The sequence below is a fragment of the Pseudochaenichthys georgianus genome, chromosome 24 (genome assembly GCF_902827115.2).
Source record: "Pseudochaenichthys georgianus chromosome 24, fPseGeo1.2, whole genome shotgun sequence".
NCBI lineage: Eukaryota > Metazoa > Chordata > Actinopteri > Perciformes > Channichthyidae > Pseudochaenichthys > Pseudochaenichthys georgianus.
The window spans coordinates 6,481,908-6,496,350 of record NC_047526.1 but is presented as its reverse complement, the minus strand read 5'-3'; the positions used below and the strand labels follow the sequence as shown (position 1 = coordinate 6,496,350).

The 14,443-nt window shown below is 43.1% G+C and overlaps 1 long non-coding RNA gene across 1 annotated transcript; it reads right to left on the bottom strand.

Moving 5' to 3' along the window:
• Positions 1 to 6,844: 6,844 nt before the first annotated feature.
• On the bottom strand, positions 6,845 to 7,347 carry LOC117439592 (uncharacterized). The gene is made up of 4 exons (XR_004551176.2): positions 7,334 to 7,347; positions 7,207 to 7,251; positions 7,067 to 7,128; positions 6,845 to 6,909 (listed from the first exon to the last, which is right to left on the bottom strand). It is a non-coding gene; the product is annotated as an uncharacterized lncRNA (long non-coding RNA).
• Positions 7,348 to 14,443: the final 7,096 nt, after the last annotated feature.

Here is a 14,443-nt window from a genome sequence, read left to right as displayed (position 1 = left end):
TTGTACATCCCCCGTGCACAATCACAGACAGCGCTCTGTATCGCTCCATCGTCTCCCATGCAGATCTGTACAAATATAGTAAATACCATGTTTGTTAGCATGCTATAATAGATTGAATGGGCAATAATACAAGGATAGTCAGGATCTGGGGGTGGGAGGGTATATTTCCATAGTTTTGTCTGATTGTTGTTATTGTTTGATTTTTCTGTATTACCTATGAGGTTGTTGTGTTTAATATTCATGAGAATATTTGTCATTGTTCAAATGATAATAAACATTTGCATAAAGCATATTTGTCCACTGATATGTTGATAAGAGTATTACAAACGTGAAAAATATTCCTATAAGCGACATTTAGAACAGATAAAAAATGTACGATTAATTTCCGATTAACTATGGACAATCGTGCGATTAATCGCGATTAAATATTGTAATCGACTGACAGCCCTAATTTTTTTAAATGTGTATGAATACATTTTTGAAAAACATTTGATCAACAAAAAAGAAGGATTTGATCAGGATATAGACTCAGGGTGTAGTTTATTAATTAATAAACTACACACTGAGTCTAGATCCTGATCAAATCCTTCTCAGTGTACCAGAGGGAGTCACACACAGCTGTGCCTAGATAACCAAACAAATTGACAAGATAACCAAAACCCTTGAATCTACACACAGCAAATAAACTCAAATGACACAACGAGATGTAAAAGGAGATCACACATATAGTATAGTCGATATAAAACTGGCCGCTTCAATCTGAAGAGCAACTAAAACAAAACACGGGAGTGTACCTTGTTCTTGTGAACACTAATGTTATCCACAGCACACACAGGCCACGAAGTTCTAAAGGAGAACACTAGTTACTGAAACAAAACACGTTAGTGTACCTTGTTAGCTAATGCTAGCTAGCTGACATTAACGTTACACATTGCACTCATATTACTCACCGAAACCTTGTAAAGCCGGTCCCGCTGCTCTTACAGAACCAAATAACTCCCCTTTCGTGTATGTACAGCTCTCAACGTGTCCAGACTTGTAGTGATTTTCACCTCGTTGTATACTTTTATTCTCATTCTGAAAGAATGAGGTGAAATTTGCCAACGTGATGGCCATCTTTATGTTGGTGACGCGTATTGTGCGAGACGAGAGACCTGTAGTTCACTCAGCGGTTTCACACAAAAAAATGTGTAACTTCACAGTTTTACGACACATTTTAATTTTTTTTACTTGCAAAATATTCTTTTAAATTGACAAACATCATATGTGTCATTCGTGGCACAATTCAAACGGGATCAAAAGATAACCTTTCTCTCTCCATTGACTTCAATGTATAATTTTACGCTTCCGGGGTCCCATGGAGGCTCCCGGAAAGGGAGGGACTTCGCCTCTCTATAGAGAAATTGCATTGCTTTTTTGTCGAAGGAACCCATGCGCAGCTTACTTCCGGGTTTTAGGACGCGTCACTGTGGCACTCTATAAACACAGGTTAAAAAAGACACAGACTGTATAAAGCAGGGGTAGCCAACACAGTGCCCGCGGGCACTTGGTCGCCTGCAGGTGCAACGTGAGTTGCACGCGGGCATGTTCTAAAAATAGCTCGCCAAGCAAATCCAAAATGGAAAAAATACACAAAACAAAAAAGGAAATGTAATTAAAAGAATCTGCCCTATGCATAAACAAAACCTCAATCATAGCGAACTCTATGTACTTACTACAACTCTATATATATCTAACACCTCTCCTCCCCCCACCCCCACAATGAATATCGACCAATCACGTTCTTGTTTGATTTGCGGGACCAGCGTTGCAGTCAGGAAGAAAAGCAATGTGGAGCGGCAGCTCACCGCTTCATAAGGAGTGTGACCGTGATTTTCCTTCTGGCAGAATCTACACAACACATCAGCCCCCATCTGGTAAGTAAACATTTTTACAAAAAAACGTGTTTTGCTTGTCAAAGTAAATGTTCTAGATGTCAGCTATATCGGCTGTCATGTCAAACAAAATGTATCCAGGTTTAAAAACATATATTGTATATGTTGATGTGTTGGCAGTGTATTAAACCATGTGAATCATTAAGCTAAAGATGACTCTGAATGTTTAAGCTATAGGCAATTATTTGGTGGCTATGGGGTAAAGTGAACCATGGGCCTTGGGGTAAGTTGAACCAATGGTTCAATAGAGTTGCACAGTGGTTCTCAACCTTTTTACACCAAGTACCACCTGAGAACATAGTTGGCTCTCTAATTACCACCATATGACCAATGTTCAAATACAGTCTATGCAAAGTTCATGCAGGACTCAAATGTATTCATAATAACATTATTTATTGTCAGCCAGCTGCATGTACAAAGGGCAGTCTCTCTCTGTCTCACTCATTACTCAGTCACACACCACAAGTGAGAACATAAAGAACAAAATTACATTACATTACATTACATTGCATTTAGCTGACGCTTTTATCCAAAGCGACTTACAATAAGTACATTCGACCAGGAAGACACAACCTTGAAGAAAACAGAATGATATAAGAACATCAGGTTTCAAAGAGCCAATCGTTTCAAGTGCTGCTCAACTGGCTAAGCCAGTCCTTTATTAGTATATAAGTGCTCTGTTAGCAGTTCTTTGTTAGTAGTTCTATCGCTCGAAGTGGAGTCGAAAGAGATGAGTTTTCAGTCTGCGCCGGAAGGTGTGTAAGCTTTCTGCTGTCCTGATGTCAATGGGGAGCTCATTCCACCATTTTGGAGCCAGGATAGCAAACCCACGTGTTTTTGCTGATGGGAACTTGGGTCCCCCTCGCAGCGATGGTGCAGCGAGTCGTTTGGCTGATGCAGAGCGTAGAGCATGCGCTGGGGTGTACGGTTTAACCATGTCCTGGATGTAGCAAGGGCCAGATCCATTCGCAGCATGGTACGCAAGTACCAGGGTCTTGAAGTGAATTCTAGCAGTTACCGGAAGCCAGTGGAGGGAGCGGAGGAGCGGCGTGGTGTGAGAACATTTAGGAAGGTTGAAGACCAGGCGAGCCGCTGCATTCTGGATGAGCTGCAGAGGTCGGATGGCACATGCAGGTAGACCAGCCAGGAGGGAGTTGCAGTAGTCTAGGCGTGAGGTGACGAGAGCCTGGACCAGAACCTGCGTTGCTTTCTGGGTCAGCTGGGGACGTATCCTCCTGATGTTGAAAAGCGTGTATCTGCAGCAGCGGGTTGTAGCAGCGATGTTTGCAGTAAACGACAGGTTGTTATCTAGGATCACACCCAGATTCCTTGCATAAAAAATAGTAACTTATTCTCACACAACAAATGACAACTGTACACACATGTCATTTCCTATACCAAAGTTTGAATGTAGGCCTCCTGCAACAACCTTGTAACAGAAAATGTCCTTTGGGAATTGGGAATTCAGTTCCACAATAATAATGAAAGCCTCCAGGAGCAGATGGGCCTAAGGGCTAATAGCTCATCTTCAGTCTGCTGATGTTTGCTATTGCCATTTCTTTGGTGGCAAAAAAGAAAAGAAAAAAGATAACAATTAAGGACAAGTGTGGGTTTTTTCAGCTTTTGACCTCGGTCACAGCCTTCTCTCCATTCTTTGCGCAAATGCCTTCTTCCCGAGTCACTTCTCTCCTCCATCACAGCGTTGTGCTGGCGGAGCCTGCGCTTGTGCTCGGTTGATGACTGTCCTCCTCCTCATTCACTTGTTCACTTTCGCTGGTAATATTCTCCTCTGTACCTCTCTTCTGAATACCTCCCGTTTTGACCCACGTTTTTAACATCATTCAGCTTTCTTCTTTCTTTAGCTTGCTTGCAACGTTTGCGGGTATGGTCGTCATTAGCAATACCAGAAATAAAAAAAAATTAAAAAATGTGTTTCTAAATCTAAAAACAACAATAGCCTATTAGAGCTTATTTAAACCACACTTTCAATTATCTCAAGCTTATTTTCATTCTTGTAGTATTTTGATAGTATGATTTATTTTTTTATTAATATTCAATCAAGCCTCAAACTGATGGCACTTTTCCCTATAACCTGTTTTAAATTGAAGTTGTCTGAGGTCCTTACCACCATCTGCTCTTGCAGTAATAAGTAGTGTACCTTACTGTCCCAAATGTGCACCATGTACACTGATTTTGCTCTAGTAAATAATACTATGATTATGTGTTTAAATTATACAAGAAATTACTAATAATTTTCTTTTACTCAAAATCTCAAAAATCTCTCTATTTAATGTGTTTCTTGAATTTATAGAGTAATTTTGTATCTTCATTTTGATAAGTACATTTAAATCATAGCACCAAGTAAATGTTAACTAAAGTAATGTGTTGAACTATAACCTGTGAAAAGCTAGTAAAATGTACCTGGGCAATGTGAGTAAAGGTGGGCGACGCCCCCGATGTCAGAGGAGTTCTATAGGCCCTGACTGCAGCACGCGGAATGGGGCGTGGTCAGATGTGGGCGGGGCTGGATGTCTGATGGGCGGGGTGTATGGATATCCTAATGAGACAAACAGCATCATCTGCTGGACAACTACAAGAATTACAAATACAAATCTGCACTTGACTAAATATAATTTAAAAACTAAATATAAAAACTTCATACTAATTAAATGCATGAATGTATTTAAATATACCTTTTTATACCACATGTGCAATGTGGAATAAAAAGTCATATTTTCTATATTAGTGGATTTAAGTTCATTATTTAATATTTGTTTTAATTGATTATTCATTTAGTCAGTTCTGTGCATACTCATATCTCGTCCATATATTTCAAATGATACATTGCACTGCATTTCATAGAATGATAGAAAAAGGATTTATTATTTACAACATTTATCATATAACAGAACAATCATTAAGATAACAGAACCGAAAAAGCAAATACAGTAAATATAAAAACCAAACCAAGTATATATATATATATAAAAAAAAAATCTACACAACAGTGAAAGGCTTTCTTTGTCAATGCACTGCTCAAAAAACATTAAATAGTCCGACTCAAATTTGAACCTGAACATAAATGGGTCCATCCTGTCTTCGTCCCGCAGGTTGCTGGCTTCACCAAGGTTATGGAGAGCTGCTTCTCTGTCCAGTGGGGCCATGGAAAGAATTTGTGGCAGGATGACTTTATCTCCCATTTTCTTTGCAGAGCACCACTGAGATGCCGCCATAGCACTACTTATAAAGGGTGCTTCTCCTACAGGAAGAAGAGAAATAGTTGATGCATTGCTACTACACTGTACATTTACTATTCTTATAGTGCTGCTGCTGATTTGCAACAAGATGCTTTGAATGTGTAATTATGACGCACACAAACTTGCACATGCAACACTATCTAAATCAGTGGTACAAAATATTTTCAGCCATTTTCTACCAGTCGCTGCAGAAGAACAGAAGGAAGTGCTGTGAATTTCATGTAAGGTATAACAGATAGCATATCACGTACTCAGGGTTGGGAGGGTTACTTTGTAAATGTAATCAGTTACTGATTACTGAATACATGGCTCTGAAAGTAATCCGAATACAGTTACAGTTACGTGTCTTTAAAAAGTAACGTAATCAGATTACTTTTGGATTACTTTCTTTTTCCATCACAGATGGTATGTTTTGGTGAACAGGAGACACAAAAAGCAAAAGGAAACTGAACGTGTTTTACTGTTTTAATGGCGTATCAAGAGCACAATTGAAACATAGCATCTGAAACGATGTAACAACATAATACACTTGTTGGGGATGCAGCTTGGGATGTGAGGAGTGAGGGACACGGCTTAGAACGGGCGTGTCGCCTTCTGTCCTGCCAGTGTTGGCAGGACATGAATCAAAATGTCGAACTCGGACTTCACTTTAAGGACATTTCGGCCAGGGGTGTAGAGCTATATTTGTTTAAGCACCGGATTGGCTAAACAGGAGCCTCTGTGCACCAGTCTGCCTTGATCTATGTATTCATGTCCGTGACTTTCACAGTATCTGCTGCACACAGCTGTTTTATAGAAGGAACACCTCCTTCACTTCATGACATCTCTGCAGCGCCAGGAGGCAGCGGGTTAACTCAGCCTCTGAGAAGACGAGTGCGCCGTGCCTTTCACGCACCGCCTTTCACGCACCGCCTTTCACGCACCGCCTTCGCTGTGTTTACCTTCAGAATCATAAGGCTAAAGAGCGACCGCAGGCTGATGTGTTTTAACCACACACCTCTACACACACACGACTTAAACGCAGACTTTTGTTCCTCCATGTTTCGTTGTTATTGTTTCACTGAGCGGACCCGCCCCTTTTTTTTTCAAACGCTCCCTTTTTTGGTCCATCTGCGGCGGTAAAAGTGTTTGTGCGCTGTGATGATTCGGCTGTAGTGTACCTTTAATAATGAATATTAAATGTTGAGAGGAAATCTTTCCACCAATAATTCCAATAAGTAATCCAAAATGTATTCACTTCAGGTTTACGAAAGTAACTGTAATCAGATTACTCGTTTTTCAAATGTAACGCGAGCTGAATACAGTTACTTGATTTTTGTATTCTGATTACGTAACGCCGTTACATGTATTCCGTTACAACCCAACCCTGCACGTACTCCATCCTCCTCTTCAGAGCTGACAAGAATTTCTTCTGCAGCCGTCTTTGCCAGTGGGTCCTTTTTCTGGAAGACACCAGATAAAAGGAATTACTACTGCATGGTAAAACAGTTGTACTTGCATCATGACACATTGCCCCCTTGAATAAGAGGTGGAAGCAACCAACTGTATGGCTGTGGAGCACAATGACAGTCTCCATACCCATCCAAAGTCGCTGCAGAATGCCATTTCCTTTACGACTTTACTTCTTTTGGGTGGGTCATCATGACTACTTACCCTGGGACTGTCTTCGCAGTCTTCCCTTCTCCAGTTGTCTTTTGGTTGATCTTCTGCCTTCGAATCTATCAGTGACAACAAGTGATATGGGAATTGTTAACAAACATAACTGGTTTATTGTTTAATAAAAAAAATTATTTTGCCCTCATAAGACATAAAAACAATACAATAAAAGATTCAAGATGACACATGCACAACATTTGTCACGGTAAGAATACCTACGTCACGGGGAAGTTGTCAATGAGTAGCATGCACCACCATCTCCTTAAATGCTCCATGTCCAACTGTGCAAAAAAAGAAGCATATTAAAATGAAAAGGGAACACCACAAGGACTGATCAAAAGTGTATCTCTGTGGCCTACCTCACTGAAATCAAAAGCTGACTCCATCACAAAGTAGAGGGCATACTGTTCAAGAGTAAAACAAACATTACACACTAATTGCAAAGCTGTAAAGAAAAGATTGATAAATTCATCAGATGAGCCAGACCATGAGCACAAACAGCCCACAGCTGTTGGAGGCCCGTTGTCTTGGTATGCCCTATTTCATGAAGAAGGTGAGATTATATACATTATGTACACATACACACACACAGTGTAGGAATCCAGGAATCAAACTCAATTAGTGTGCATCATAATTACTAACTTGAATGTCGTTTGCACAGAATTATCTCCAGAGTCCAGGTGACACAAGCAGAGCAACTTGTCTGGGGGATAACACACAGCTGTTTAGACAAGGGCATTCAAGAAAATTGAAAACTGGAACATATAACTGGTTGAATATTGTCAAACTGGTGGAACCACCAACTTTTGAACACTGCAGAACTGCAGAACCACCAACAGTGGAATAATGCGAACAGGTTGGCCAAGAGCTTGATTTTAAGGAAACAAACAGAAAAGAAAGCTTATAAATGGGTGGAAACAGAACATTCCCATTTTAAATGTCTTATGCTCAGTTTCAGTCCAATCTTTTGTTCATTCATGTCAATTTATGCTTGAGGTCATCTTTTAAATGTAAAACTGAACACAGAGCCATAGACAAAAATAATACAAATATAAGAACAGAACCTTAAAACTGAACATAATTTCTGTTCTTAAAAACCTCAATGTTTCCATGTGGCTTTCATCACGGAAGCCAGTGCCATTTAGGGAATCTAAAAAAAAGATCTCCCTTTCTTGTGGCTTCATTATCTACAAAATAGTTACCACAGCAAATAGAACACACAATTACAACATTTGAGCTGAAATACTTATCTTAATTTTGAAATTACAGTAACAGTATAAGAAGATGTTATACTTTATTGATGAAATTAGTAATATTTTGTGTTTAGCTTGAAATACAGATAAGTAAATTCATATCACTGACACATATTGTCCAATGCCCTGGGCGCCACACAGGAACCAGAATCCACCGGAAATCGTCTGCTTTATCCTTGTGAGAGATGGTCAAATGAATAGTTTACATTCAGTGATTCTCATATGATTCCAGCAAATATAATAATGATAATACGCATAAGTACCGGGAGATGCTGTTCAGGAGACTGCAACATAGGTATAAACCAAGTGTGAACACGACGCTGAAGTTGGCTTCCGACAGTTAAGGGGAAAGTTAAGGGACATTTAATGGACAGCGCTGAGCGAACAATCCTCCGTGTTTGAACCTCTTAAATCGCTGCATAGCCGATTTATTTGGACTGGATTATCCCAGAGAGTCTAAAGATTCTTTATAACACAGTTTCAGATTTGTGAAACCTTTATTCTATTTGTGAAAATACAAACAAGGGAGATTTCAGTGCTTTTTTTCGCATCCTGACCACATTAGACCAGGTCCTGATCTGAAACCACTAGACCTACACTCATCAAATCTGGACTGGATTATCCCAGAGAGTCTAAAGATTCTTTATAACCCAGTTTCAGATTTGTGAAACCTTCATTCTATTTGTGAAAATACAAACAAGGGAGATTTCAGTGCTTTTTTTTGTTTGCCTAATTACAGTATGTCCTCTTGAGTACTAGGATTGCTTGGAATGTGAAAAACATTGCAAGATTAGAAAATAACACTTTGGTAACAATGGTATGAGAAAGTTGGTTCATTGTAATCCTGTCTTCTCTCTCAGAAAAATAATTGCTATTCATATTTTGCTTTAGGACAAAGCAGCAGAAGCTGTTCAAAGTGGATGAAAGACTGAAGGTTAGCCTTTTCCTTTATCTCATGAACCTGAATTCCTTTAACCTCTCTTTCATTTTTTTGTTTGCTATGAAACACTATTTAAGATACGTACAGTAGCTAACGAATTATCGCCTAAATGAGGAGCATCCACTTATTTTTGTTTAACAGGGACAGTGCACATTAATTAGCATTCCTGTAAATGTGCCAGAGTTAGCCAAGAGGCTATTTTTCATCTGTTGTCCCTCGACAGATTTTATAAGTGAACCTAAAACAAATTTCATTTAAACAAGTAAATACAATCAAATTAAAACATGCAACATACATTACTGGAATACTTAAATAAATAAAAAGAAGGAACAATAAAACAAAACAAAAGAACATGTTGTGACGACCCCTCCCCCCTTCTGCCTGTCTGTGCTCCCTGCCTTGCTGTCCTCTGGCAGGTACTGGGAGTGTCGTCTTGTTTGTGCCCGCCCATCTAGGGGCGGAGCCTCAAGAAGGCATAAAGGCTTGCCCAGCTGGGAGGTTCACTTTCTGACCCTGATCCTGGCCTGCTGCAGCAACCTCAGCCTTCCACATGTGTTTGTATTTTCACAAATAGAATAAAGATTTAACAAATCTGAAACTGTGTTATAAAGAATCTTTAGACCCTCTGGGATAATCCAGTCCAGATCTGATGAGTGTAAGTCTAGTGGTTTTAGATCAGGACCTGGTCTAATGTGGTCTACATGTAAAAAAAGCACTGAAATCTCCCTTTTTTTAATTTTCACAAATAGAATAAAGGTTTCACAAATCTCAAACTGCGATATAAAGAATCTTTAGATTCTCTGGGATAATCCAGTCCAAATAAATCAGCTATGCAGCGATTTAAGAGGTTCAAACATGGAGGATTGTTCGCTCAGCGCTGTAAATTAAATGTCCCTTAACTTTTAACTTAACTGCCGAATCGGATGCTCTGAATCGGAAGCCAACTTCAGCGTCGTCTTCCCTGCGGAGGAGCTCGAGGAAGAGCCAGTGGCAGCATACGGCTGAGCTGCAGAAGCTGCGGAAGCGCTGGGTGACCGACGTGATCCCTCCAAAGAGCCCCTCCGTGGATACAGGGGCCCCAAGGAGATCCTTACGGTCCTTCATGGACAGCGCGGTGAGTCCCAGCCACACGTGACGCCACTGTGGCCAGGGACATCACACGGCCAGGGACATCACACGGCCAGCTGCGGCAGCTACACCGTGGACCAGATTGTTCATCTGGCCAATACAGCGGTCCGAATAATCGCTCCCGTCCTGAGGCGGGGGGTCGGGGGTGGCCTGCTGAGGGGAATTCAGAGAAACGCCCAACACACCGAGATTATTGGCCGCTGCTGCCATCTGTGTACCGAACCGGAATATTCTGTCCACATAATCCAGCATTTCTCGGTCACGCAGCAGCGGGGGCAGAGGCTTTTTCCCCTCCGCCCATCCAGCTGCCTGCGGAATCATCAAGGGGGGGAACGCCGGAACACACAGTGTCCGAGTGGCCCTGCACCCTCAGGATACCTGCCATACCTGTCACTGGAGCCCTCGTCCTCAGTGGCTGTCGCCACGTCGCCTCCGCACACTGCCATATATCTGGCAACAGGGGCGAAACGATGGCGGATGAGGTGGGGTATAATTTAGTGTCCCCATGGACACAGGAGACGGGCACAGATGTAAAATGGTTGAAGAGGTGGGGTTGAATGAGGGACACCACACTTCCTGAGTGCACTAGCGCCTCTGCATATTTTTCATTTACCTTGACTGGTATAATTTGAGCCAGGGAGCTTTCCTGTACCCAGCAAGAGTCAAGAAGGTAGCAGGGCCTTGCACCAGATGAGTTGGCGGTCGGCATTAGCTCATCCTTCCCTGGGCAGTCCCGGGCAATGTGGCCTATCTCCCCACACTGGTAGCAACGCAGTTGGCCCTCTGGAAGGTAGGACTGTCGTCGCCTTACCTCTTCTGGTTCCCATCGCGGTTCTCGTGCCCGTCTAGTCTGTGATGCTTCCCACTGACTTTCCGACCCCACTCAGTGTCTGGTCATGTGGACTTAAGCAGGTCCGCTGTGACCATGTGGCTCTCCACTACGTTAACCAACTCATCCAGACTGGCTGGATTCTGCTGGCTTGCCATTTTCTTGGTCTCATAGGGCAGAGACCGAATATATTTGTCCATCATTATCCTCTCTAAAACACTCAACTTTTCAGGGTTGCATGTCAGCCAGGCTCTGGTTATCCGGCCTAGGTCATACATCTGGGCCCTGGCTGACCACTCTGGCTTGTATTTCCAGTCATGGAACCGCTGCTAAGCTGTAGCCATACCTCGCCAGGATTTTCCTCTTCAAGACGACGTAATCCTTTGCTTGGTCAGGAGGGAGGTCGAAGTAAGCTTGCTGTGCCGGGCCCAGGAGGAGTGGTCCAACCAGATCAGCCCAGAAGTCCCTTGGCCAGCCCAAGTGATAGTGCAGCAATCACGACAGAGGCAGTGTTCAAGTCCAAAAAAGAGACTTTATTGCCGTTAAACAAAAAAAATACCTTTAACTATACAAAGGCTAACATAGCCGGGCCGCTAACCGACTTACCAGCTTACAACATTTTTCCTCCCGCTGGGAGTCTCCTGCTCCCTCCATGTGCCACACACAACTGAGCAACTCTGGGTGCTTTGTCTCCCTTGTGGGAGTGATTAGCACCAGGTGTGAGGTGTCCACACCTGCTCCCAATACTGTTAATTAGAAGCGGGTGGAGCCACCTATTGGGAATGTAGCTGCCTCCCACTACTCTGCCTCTCAGTCCCTTACGGCCCGTACACACTACAGGCGTCAGAAAAGCTTGAAGCTGGGCGTGTCCGAGGCTTGGCGCTTTCTCGCGCCCCAGGGCGACCAACAACCAATCAGGAATCTCCCGCCCGCCCCCGGCATACAAAGCAAAAAAAAGCCCGGCTCTTCTTCACTATTGCCAAAATGGATGCTGGTTTTGTAGCAACGGTAGCGTTGGTTTATTCAATGTATCGCAGTAGGCCACGTAAAGTGCGTCGCTGTTGGGTACATCCGATACTCAGAAAACGTCTGCAATGGGGAGAATACCACGTTCTTGTCCAAAAGATCCGCCTGGATGATGTACTGTTTCAGCAGTACTTCAGGATGAGCAAAGACGCGTTCGACGAGTTGCTCGGAAAAGTCGGTCCACTGATTGCAAAGGCAGACACCCGTTTGCGTTTGTCAATCGGACCCGCCGAGCGACTCGCCATCTGCCTACGGTACGTTTTGTGTATTTCTACTTATTTAATATGACTCTGTATATAAAGAGAGAGAATGCATGCAATGGATGAATGAAGTCTGTGATTTAGTTCAGATGAATGACATTAATTAAGATAGCTAGGTAAACGCAATATTGCTCCCCTGTGTGTGTGTGTGTGTGTGTGTGTGTGTGTGTGTGTGTGTGTGTGTGTGTGTGTGTGTGTGTGTGTGTGTGTGTGTGTGTGTGTGTGTGTGTGTGTGTGTCTGTGGTGTGTGTGTGTGTCTGTGGTGTAATTGTATGTATGTGATGTGTGTGTCTGTGGTGTAATTGTGTGTCTGTGGTGTGTGTGTATGTGATGTGTATCTGCCTGTGGTGTAATTGTGTGTCTGTGATGTGTGTGTCTGTGGTGTGTGTGTGTCTGCCTGTGGTGTAATTGTGTGTATGTGATGTATGTGTGTGTCTGTGATGTGTGTGTATGTGATGTGTGTGTGTCTGCCTGTGGTGTAATTGTATGTCTGTGATGTGTGTGTCTGTGTCTGCCTGTGGTGTAATTGTGTGTCTGTGATGTGTGTGTGTGTGTGTGTGTGTGTGTGTGTCTGCCTGTGGTGTAATTGTGTGTCTGTGATGTGTGTGTCTGTGGTGTGTGTGTCTGCCTGTGGTGTAATTGTGTGTCTGTGATGTGTGTGTGTCTGTGATGTGTGTGTGTCTGTGATGTGTGTCTGTCTGTGGTGTGTGTGTCTGTCTGTGATGTGTGTGTCTGTGGTGTGGCGTATAACCCTTTTTTTTTTTTTAAATCTTGTATATTACTTTTTTCTCAGGTACCTGGCAACCGGTGACTCGTACAGGACCATAGCATTCAGCTATCGGGTCGGGCATACAACAGTGGCTGTCATCGTGAAGGAGGTTGCGGGTGCCATCTGGACCGCCCTGGTCGAGGAGACCATGCCGGTACCACAGACGGAGGACTGGAGAGCCATCGCTGCTGAGTTCCAGGAGCGCTGGAACTTTCCAAATTGCGTTAGTGCCATTGATGGGAAGCACGTGGTGATCCAGGCTCCGGCAAATGTTGGGTCCCTGTACTTCAACTACAAGTCCACCCACTCCTTGGTACTGCTGGCTGTCGTGGATGCCCAGTACCTCTTCAGGGTAGTGGATGTCGGAGGTTTTGGAAGGAGCAGCGACGGTGGGAGCCTGCGGAATTCCGCTTTTGGAGAGAGCCTCCGAGATGGCAGTCTGCAGCTACCACCTGACACCGTCAACCCAGGAGCAGAGCGGCGGGGCCTTCTTCCCCATGTCTTTGTTGGAGATGAGGCTTTTCCGCTGCTGGACAACCTGCTGCGTCCGTTCCCTGGACGTCACCTCACAGGAGGCTGTTCAACTACCGCCTCGGCCAGGTTGGTGGTTGAATGTGCGTTTGGCATCCTCTCATCTCAGTGGAGAATGTTCCGGCGTGTCATCACCACCAGCCCGGAGGTAACAGAGTTGTGTGTGAAGGCCACCTGTGTGTTGCACAACTTCCTCCGCAGGAAGACAATAGGAAGGTCATCACGCACACCTGTCGTCGCAGAGTCGAGTGATGAAGCTCCAACCCTGCGCGGTGCACCTATGATGGGCTCAAACAACGCCACACGCCGATCCATCCAACTGCGGGAGACCTTCTGCTCCTATTTGAATGAGGAGGGTGTAGTGTCATGGCAGCATAACGTGGTGTAGGGTCACCATGGCTCCTCCAAACCAAAAGCTCTTTTAAGAGCTACCCATTTTCTTTAAAGAGCAAATATTCCAAATGAGCCATTTTAAAATCAAACATTGCTAATAAACATGTTTCTTGAATTGATATTATTATATTATGATATGACGAACAACCTTTTTATTTCAGCCCTGTTTTTACTGATAAACCACTCATAACTTCAATATGTTTTCACATGACCAATTACAGAAGAAAGCACATTATATATACCGACATACATGAAGCTTCTGGTATGTTGCAACTGACAAACCACATGAACAAGTGAAGACACAGTATAGCCATAACATACTTGAAATAATGTTTTATTTGAGTGAAGTGTGTGTGATGAGTGTAAAAAAAATGTAATGTGGATCAGTATGTGTGAAAAAATTATACATCGTTCTCCTGGTCCACCTCAAAAATGAGCTGGTGTACCCCGAAGACTCTTGAAGAATT